Source organism: Amblyomma americanum, chromosome 1 (genome assembly GCF_052857255.1).
Source record: "Amblyomma americanum isolate KBUSLIRL-KWMA chromosome 1, ASM5285725v1, whole genome shotgun sequence".
NCBI classification, from domain to species: domain Eukaryota; kingdom Metazoa; phylum Arthropoda; class Arachnida; order Ixodida; family Ixodidae; genus Amblyomma; species Amblyomma americanum.
In genome coordinates this window covers 359,513,357-359,521,243 of record NC_135497.1, presented here as the reverse complement: position 1 = coordinate 359,521,243, position 7,887 = coordinate 359,513,357, and positions in this window count along the sequence as shown.

Below are 7,887 nucleotides of genomic sequence, written 5' to 3'. Positions count from 1 at the left end.
TTTTCCCCTGCAAAAGGGCTCCACAAACACTCTGCTGTGACAAGGCACAAAATATGCCCGTTTCCAAGTAGTAATTCAAAGTTCTTAAAAAGTTGAAAATAAATACTATAGTTGCGATGTTTTCCACAATCACCCTAGAGTATACGAAAAGAAAAATGTCGAATAAGGGTATCTTTTTAAGGGAAATAAAAAACCGAGTATTATGTGTTCCAATTTTAGAACATTGGGAAGTAAAAGGTTAAACATGGGATTACGAACGAGCAGAAAAACCATGTGATGACTCGAGCCTTGTAGAATGGTGGTGCATGTTTCGCTTGTAACTAACTTTAAAAGACACAAGAATGGGAGGGGAAAAGAGACAGGCTAATGAATGGATGGGGAGAAAAACACCTACTATTGGAAAAGGCACAATGCTCATCAGTCTCATGCTTTCTTCCTTTGTATCGTAGGCACGAAGGGAAATTGAATGGCAGGAGAGACACAAAGAAAAAAACTTGAAATAAAGAAAAATGTGTGTACATGCCAAACGGAGAGAGATCCTTGTAAGGGGCATTAAAGTCCAACTGTGAAAAGAAAACAGGACTGTCGAAAGAAGCGCAAAACATCAGCTGCCACCAAACAACAGAGGGCTACAAGCAGACTGACCACCTAGCAAGTGGCTGTCATGTCCAGATGTTTGGCAATATAAGAAGAGCTCAGTGATTTCCTTGGTCTCAGCATAATGCACAGGGTATTTGGAAACAGTGTCCTCCAGAGCAAAGCAAGAATTGTAAATTGTGAGGATTAATGTCCTGATGTGGCCCATGGCTATGAGAAACACCGTAGTGGAGGGATTCGGATTAATTAAAATCATCTGGGGTTTTTAATGTGTGCTACTGCTCTGCAAAGCAAGAGTACAAAGCAGTAGCAGCATTACTAGTTGGTGTTTTAGACCAAAGCAGGCATTAAAGGTGGCACTACCACAAAAGATAATGCCTGTCGACAGCAAATTACTGCCTAGATATGTTACACTGCTGTTTTGATATGGTTGTTTCATTGTAAATAACAGAGTGCAAGTAGTTTAGAATAAATTGAAGTACACCATCCTCTTATAGGTGCACTCTTGAGCAAAGATGTAGTGGTGCTTTCCCTAGCAGCTTTTAATGTGAAAGCACTATTCCGATGAGTCAACCCCGAACAAGATCTTGGGGAGTTAGTATGCTTGCAGAGTTTGTGGGATTATGCCAAGTGAAAGTAGTAAATAAGAAATGAAATAAATATCCACTACTGGGATTAGAACATGCTGGATCCTTGATTATTGTGCAGAAGGCATCTTACTGCTCTTGTGGGCATGTAATGTCTGAACGAGTCTTTCAACATTAAGGGTCTCTTTAACCCAGTGGGGGGGAGGTAAGCATTGATCAGTGAGGGTTTTCTTTGGTAGCTGGAAACATTACTGAAGTAAAACTGTCTTCTTACGTGGGGCCTTTAGTCACTTTAAGTTATTTTGAGCACCGATGCATATTAGCCGAATTGTTTCCCTTACAATACATTAATAATACCTTTCGGAGTTTTGCACTCATCTCAATTTTTTTTTAAATTTTTCTTGTGTACAACAACTTTACATTTAGTCTTTAAAGGGCTCTCCTTCAGCACATTTATGTTAGTTGATGTGTGTTGTGTTGGGTTTTATGGCACATAGGCAGCTAAGGCCATCATGCGCCAAGCTCAAGGTATAGAATTGGTTTTCTGTAGAATGTTTAGGAGTATGAAAAATCATCGATGGTGTAGACGGCCTAAAAATATTGAACTGCCTAGCAAAAAACAGTGAAGAAGAAATCTGGAAATAGCTAATGGTAAAAGCCCCAGAAAAGGTCAGGTAGCCTCAGCAGCTATCCTTGGCTGGGCAAGGATCCTGAGGCTCCCAACCAATGAAATAAAAAGCCTCAGCCTTCTTCTCAAGATTGAGAAAGTGACTGAGGTGTATCATGTAATAAAGTTAACCAGTGATTCAAAATTTAGTTTTTCAAGTACCCCTGCTTCTTTTAAAAAGCTATAAATAAAAGGTATGCTAACAATGGCATTATCATCTAAGAGCAGTGCTGGATGAAAAGGAATGCATTCATTATAAAATTGAGTAAAATACTTTTTTATTAGTGTTTCTAGTTTCACACATGACTTCCTTAAAACGTTCCTGGTGAACACGATTTAAATTCACCTAAAACCGGTTTTACTAAGTGTAGTTTATTATTCACTTCACCGTTCCATGCTGACTGCCAATTTTCTCTTAATTTATGCTGTACTAAGTTTATGCAATCCTTAAAAGGTATATTTACTTTTTTCATTTCCTTGCCATGTGCTTTAGCAGCGCAGAAATCTGCCCTCTCGTTGCCTCTTATTCCGACATGACTGGGAACCCAGCAGAATTTTATGTTTTGTCCTCGAGCTGTGGCTGTTGCTATCTTGTGTATGATGTCACCAAGAATCGGAGTGACTGCATTTCTAGAGTGCAGAGCTGTAAGTATACTGAGGGAATCTGTGTAAGTAATACTGTTGGTGAGGTTTTTGTTTTCTATTTTTTCTATGGCCACACAGACTGCATAACATTCTGCAGTGAAGATGGATGAGCACTGTGGAAGTCGTGCTGTCTTCTTCGACTTCCCTCGAACCACTGCGCTTCCTATGTAAATGTCCATTTTTGAACTATCTGTATAAAACTGCGTAAAACTACTGTATTTTTCTTTGAGTGCAAGGAATTCTTGTACTATATGTTGTTACGGAGTTTGTTTTTTATGGAACTGTATAAGAGTGAGATCACAGATTGCAGGAAAATTGTACCATGGAGGTAGTGGGTCTCGTCTCCGAGCAATGTGAGGTATCTAGTATGCCAAGGTTTTGGCACACCTCTTCAAAACGCAGGAACAGTGGCCTGATAGCAACGGTTTATTGTTAAACAATGTTCTAAGTGGGCACTTTGTGACTATTGGGTAACATAGGTGTTTGGGCAGTGAACGGATTTTTAAAATGTATGAACATGTGAGCAAGGTTCTTCTATCTGTAAGTGACGGTTCGTTGATTTCTACATAAAGACTATTTATGGGTGACGTCCTGTAAGCACCAGAGGAAAGACGCAAACCTAAATTATGTATTGGATCTAGTCGTTTCAGGTATGAAGGTCTCTCTGACCCGTGAACTATACATCCGTAGTCTAAGGTAGAGTGTGCCACAGAGCGATAAATTTGTAAAAGACATGCCCTGTTAGCACCCCAACGTTTACATGACAGTACTTTGAGTATGTTTAGGGATCTGGAGGCTTTCTTTTTCAGTGCGTTTATGTGAGGCAGGAAATTGAGTTTTTTGTCAAAAGTTATCCCTAGAAATTTGTGCTCATTTTTGACGGGTATCTGTGTTCCGTTCAGGTGTATGAATGAGTCTGCTTGTATGCTTCATTTCAGCGAGAAAAGGATGCCAACTGTTTTCTGTGTGGAGAACTGGAAACCGTTCTGACCTGCCCATGTCACTAGTTTGTTCATTGTCAACTGTATTTGTCTCTCGCATGTTGCTATGTTTGAGGATGTGCAGGCTATTTGAAGATCATCAACGTACACTGAATACAGGATGGACTTGGGGATTATTTTATTTATGGAATTCATCTTTACAATAAAAAGTGTTGTGCTTAAAATACACCCCTGGGGAACCCCGTTCTCTTGAACGAAGCTCCTGGACAGGGTTGATCCCAGGCGTACTTGAAATGAGCGGTCGGAAAGAAAGTCATTGAGGCAGTTTATCCTACAGCGGATACCTAGGTCGCTCGGGTCGCGGAGGATCCCAAACCTCCAGGTTGTATCATACGCTTTCTCCATATCAAAGAAAACAGCAAGACAGAGCTGTTTGTGTATAAAAGATTCTCTTATTGTGTTTTCGAGGCGAACTAAATGGTCTGTTGTTGAGCATCCCTTTTTATAAGCACATTGATGGACATCAAGAAGTTTGCGGGATTCAAGGACAAATGTTAATCTTATATTAAGGACACTTTCAAAAGATTTCGCGAGACAGCTTGTGAGGGCTATCGGCCTATAGCTACTTGGGGAAGTCGGTGGTTTTCCATGTTTCAGGAATGGCACTATGATGGCTTTCTTCCACTCCTTAGGTATTTTTCCTTCTGTGAATATTTTGTTAAAGAAATTCAAAAGTGCCTCTATGGCAGGCTGGGAAAGATAGGCAAGCATTTGATAGTGTATCTGGTCGGGTCCTGGAGCAGTTTTTTTTGCCGGCAGACAGTACAGTATTGATTTCTTGGAGAGTGATTAAATTGTTGTATTGTTGGTTTGCACCTCCACTTGTTGGAACTCTTTGTTTTTCGGCAATACTTTTGTATTTCAGGAATGACTGCGTATAGTGAGATGAACTCGAAACTGCAGCGAAGTGTTCCCTCAAAATGTCTGCCTGTTCCCTTATGCTTGTTTGTATGCCAGGTGTTGTCAAAAGAGGAATCATGAACGGTGAGAAGTTGCCATGTAATTTCTGAACCTTTTCCCACATTTTTTTTTATGTTATTTGACTGCTTATAGATGAAATGTAACTCTGCTATGAGGCTTTCTCGGCACTGCGACGAATGTACTGAGCTTTTGCTCTTGCCCTTTTAAAACGTATGAGGTTCTCGTGTGGGGTACCTGCGAAATTTGCCCCAAGCTCTATTTTATTGTTTTTTTGCTTCTTTGCATTCTTTTGTCCACCACACTTTGTGTTTTTGCCGCACCACTCCTGAAGACTGAGGAATAGCTAAGTGTGCGGCAGTAATTATACAATTCGTGAACATTTTGTTTATCTCATCGATGTTCAGGTTTTATAAAACTATATTTTCTAAATTTACTTGTGCTCTAAAAATTTCCCAGTCTGCTAAATGCAGCTTCCAACGTCGCGGTTTAGTTGGGATAATTTCTGGTGGACATGTCAATTATTAATACAGGAAGGTGATCGCTGCCATATGGGTTGTCAATGACATCCCATTTAAAATCATTAAAAGCAGATGGTGAACTAAAAGATAAATCTAAACCGCTCATATTGCCTGAGTTTGGGGAGCAGTATGTGGCCTTTTCGTGTTTAAAAGACATGATGGTCCCCGTGCAAAGTGACTCGCCCGGTGATCGAGACGTTATGGCAGAGAGAAACGTCAGCCTTCTACCCGAGAAAGGAATCTGCGCTGCAAGAGGGCTTGTTCGCTTACGGGATCGCTCTGCGACACTCTTGATCACCAACTTCGGAACAGAGTTCCAGCCTATTGCGAAAGGAACGGCCGTCGCATACGTTACCGACTTCGTTGAGCCCGCAGAAATATGTGCTCTGGAGCTACCGTCGCGGGACGGACGCGATGCAGCAATTGTTCTGTCTACCGTGGACATTAATCCCGGCTTGTCAGTGGGTCAGAAGCAGCGCTTGTTAGAGCTCCTTCACGATTTCGCAGAGTGCTTCGCCACGACATCAAAGGTAGGGCGCACCCCGGTAGCCAAACACCGCATCATCGTCAATGAGAAGACTAGCCCCATATCCCAACACCCGTACAGAGTGTCGCCGGTGGAACGGGAGGCTATACGATCCCAAGTGCAAGAAATGCTTGCAGACGACGTAGTCCAGCCGTCCACGAGCCCCTGGGCTTCGCCTGTGGTATTGGTAAGAAAAAAGATAACACCTTTCGATTCTGCGTAGATTATCGGAAGTTGAAACGTGACGTTTACCCCCTTCCACGTATCGACGACGCCTTGGATCGACTGCGTGACGCTAAATATTTTTCTTCACTCGACCTTAAGAATGGCTACTGGCAGATCGAAGTGGACGAAAGGGACAGAGAGAAGACAGCGTTCGTGACACCTGACGGCCTTTATGAATTCAAAGTGCTACCCTTTGGACTCTGTTCTGCGCCAGCAACCTTCCAACGCATGATGGACACCGTTCTTTCTGGGCTGAAATGGCAGACATGCCTAGTGTACCTTGATGATGTTGTCATTTTTGCTCCTAGCTTCGAGGAACACCTCAACCGGCTGCGAATGGTGTTACAGGCGCTCCGTTCGGCACAGTTGACGATAAAGCCACAAAAGTGTCACTTTGGTTTCGAAGAGCGGTTTTCTTGGTCACGTGATAAGCGCTGACGGAGTCCGTCCGGACCCGGAGAAGACTGCCGCTGTGGCACAGTTCCCGCGCCCAACCGACAAAAAGTCCGTTCGTAGGTTTCTGGGCCTCTGTGCCTATTACAGACGTTTCGTTGAAAACTTTTCCACAATTGCCGAGCCCCTTACAATGCTTACTAGAGACAATGTATCTTTTGTGTGGCATGATGATCAGGAATCTGCCTTCAACGAGCTATGCAGCCGCCTACAAACTTTCCCAATACTCGCCCATTTTGATGAACGAGCTGCCACTGAAATTCATACTGACGCCAGCAATGTTGGTCTCGGCGCTATTCTCGTTCAGTGGCAGGATGGCAACGAGAAAGTCATAGCGTACGCCAGCCGCTCCCTCTCGAAAGCAGAGGCAAACTACTCTACCACAGAGAAGGAATGCCTTGCGGTAGTGTGGGCGATTAGCAAGTTCCGACCATATCTCTATGGTCGCTCGTTTCGAGCTGTCAGTGACCATCATTCGTTATGCTGGCTAGCCAATCTCAAAGACCCTTCGGGACGGCTTGCGAGATGGAGCCTTGCTTCCAGGAATACGACATCACAGTAGTGTACAAGTCCGGCCGTAAGCACAATGACGCCGATTGCTTGTCACGTGCACCTGCCGACGTTGCTCCGGCCGAAACGGAGGACGACTTCCCGTTTTTTGCTCTCGTCACGTCGTCCGATATGGCCCGGCGTCAACGGGCTGACTCAGAGTTGCGTCCGCTCATCGAGCATCTGGAGGGCCTTAACGTCGCTGTTCCGCGGCTTTTCGTTCGAGGTTTGGGTTCCTACAGTCTCCGAGATGGCGTCCTTTACAAGAGGAACTTCGCCCATAACACGGAAACCTTTCTTCTGGTTGTGCCATCCGAACTCCGTCCAGAAATCTTGCACGCCTGCCACGACGAGCCATCGGCTGGCCATTTGGGTGTTACGCGGGCGTGTGCCCGCATTCGTGCGAAGTATTACTGGCCAAAGTTGCTCTCATCAGTCCAGCAATATGTGAGGACCTGCCGTGACTGCCAGCGACGAAAGACACCACCAGTTAAACCCGCAGGGCTTCTCCAGCCCATCCCACCGCCTACAACACCTTTCCAACAAGTGGGCATGGACTTGCTGGGCCCATTCCCATTGTCTTCCTCTGGGAACAAATGGATTGTTGTGGTGACGGACTACTTAACGCGGTACGCCGAGACACAGGCGCTCCCCCACGCTAGTGCTGCAGAAGTGGCTCAGTTTTTTGACATCAATCGTCTTGCGTCACGGTGCGCCATCAGTCATCACGGACCGTGGAACCGCCTTTACGGCGGCATTAATGCAATCTCTCTTCGAACTTACCCAGCACCTCCACCAAAAATGTAACGAAGACAGGACCGGCACAGATCACAGTCTCAGCGAAGTCCAGCGCACAGCAGGGAACTCACAAGATGGCTGTCCGAACCACACACACACTTCGTCTTTGTCCACAGGCACACGCACACTTCATCTTCATCGTCGGCGCGCTCCCATGAGCACGCACCAATATTATTTGTGAGAATAAAATCTTCAATTGTTTGCCCCCTAGAGTTGCAGCGCTCGCTTCCCCAAAAAGGGGAGTGAGCGTTAAAATCCCCCACTACCAGATATGGCTCTGGGAGTTCATCTATCAGTTCTTGTAGATCATGGAGTGTGAATGTAAAATGTGGAGTAATGTATACAGAACAGATTGTTAGTGTCTTGTAGCTGATGATGCTGACTGCAACCACCAAGTTTT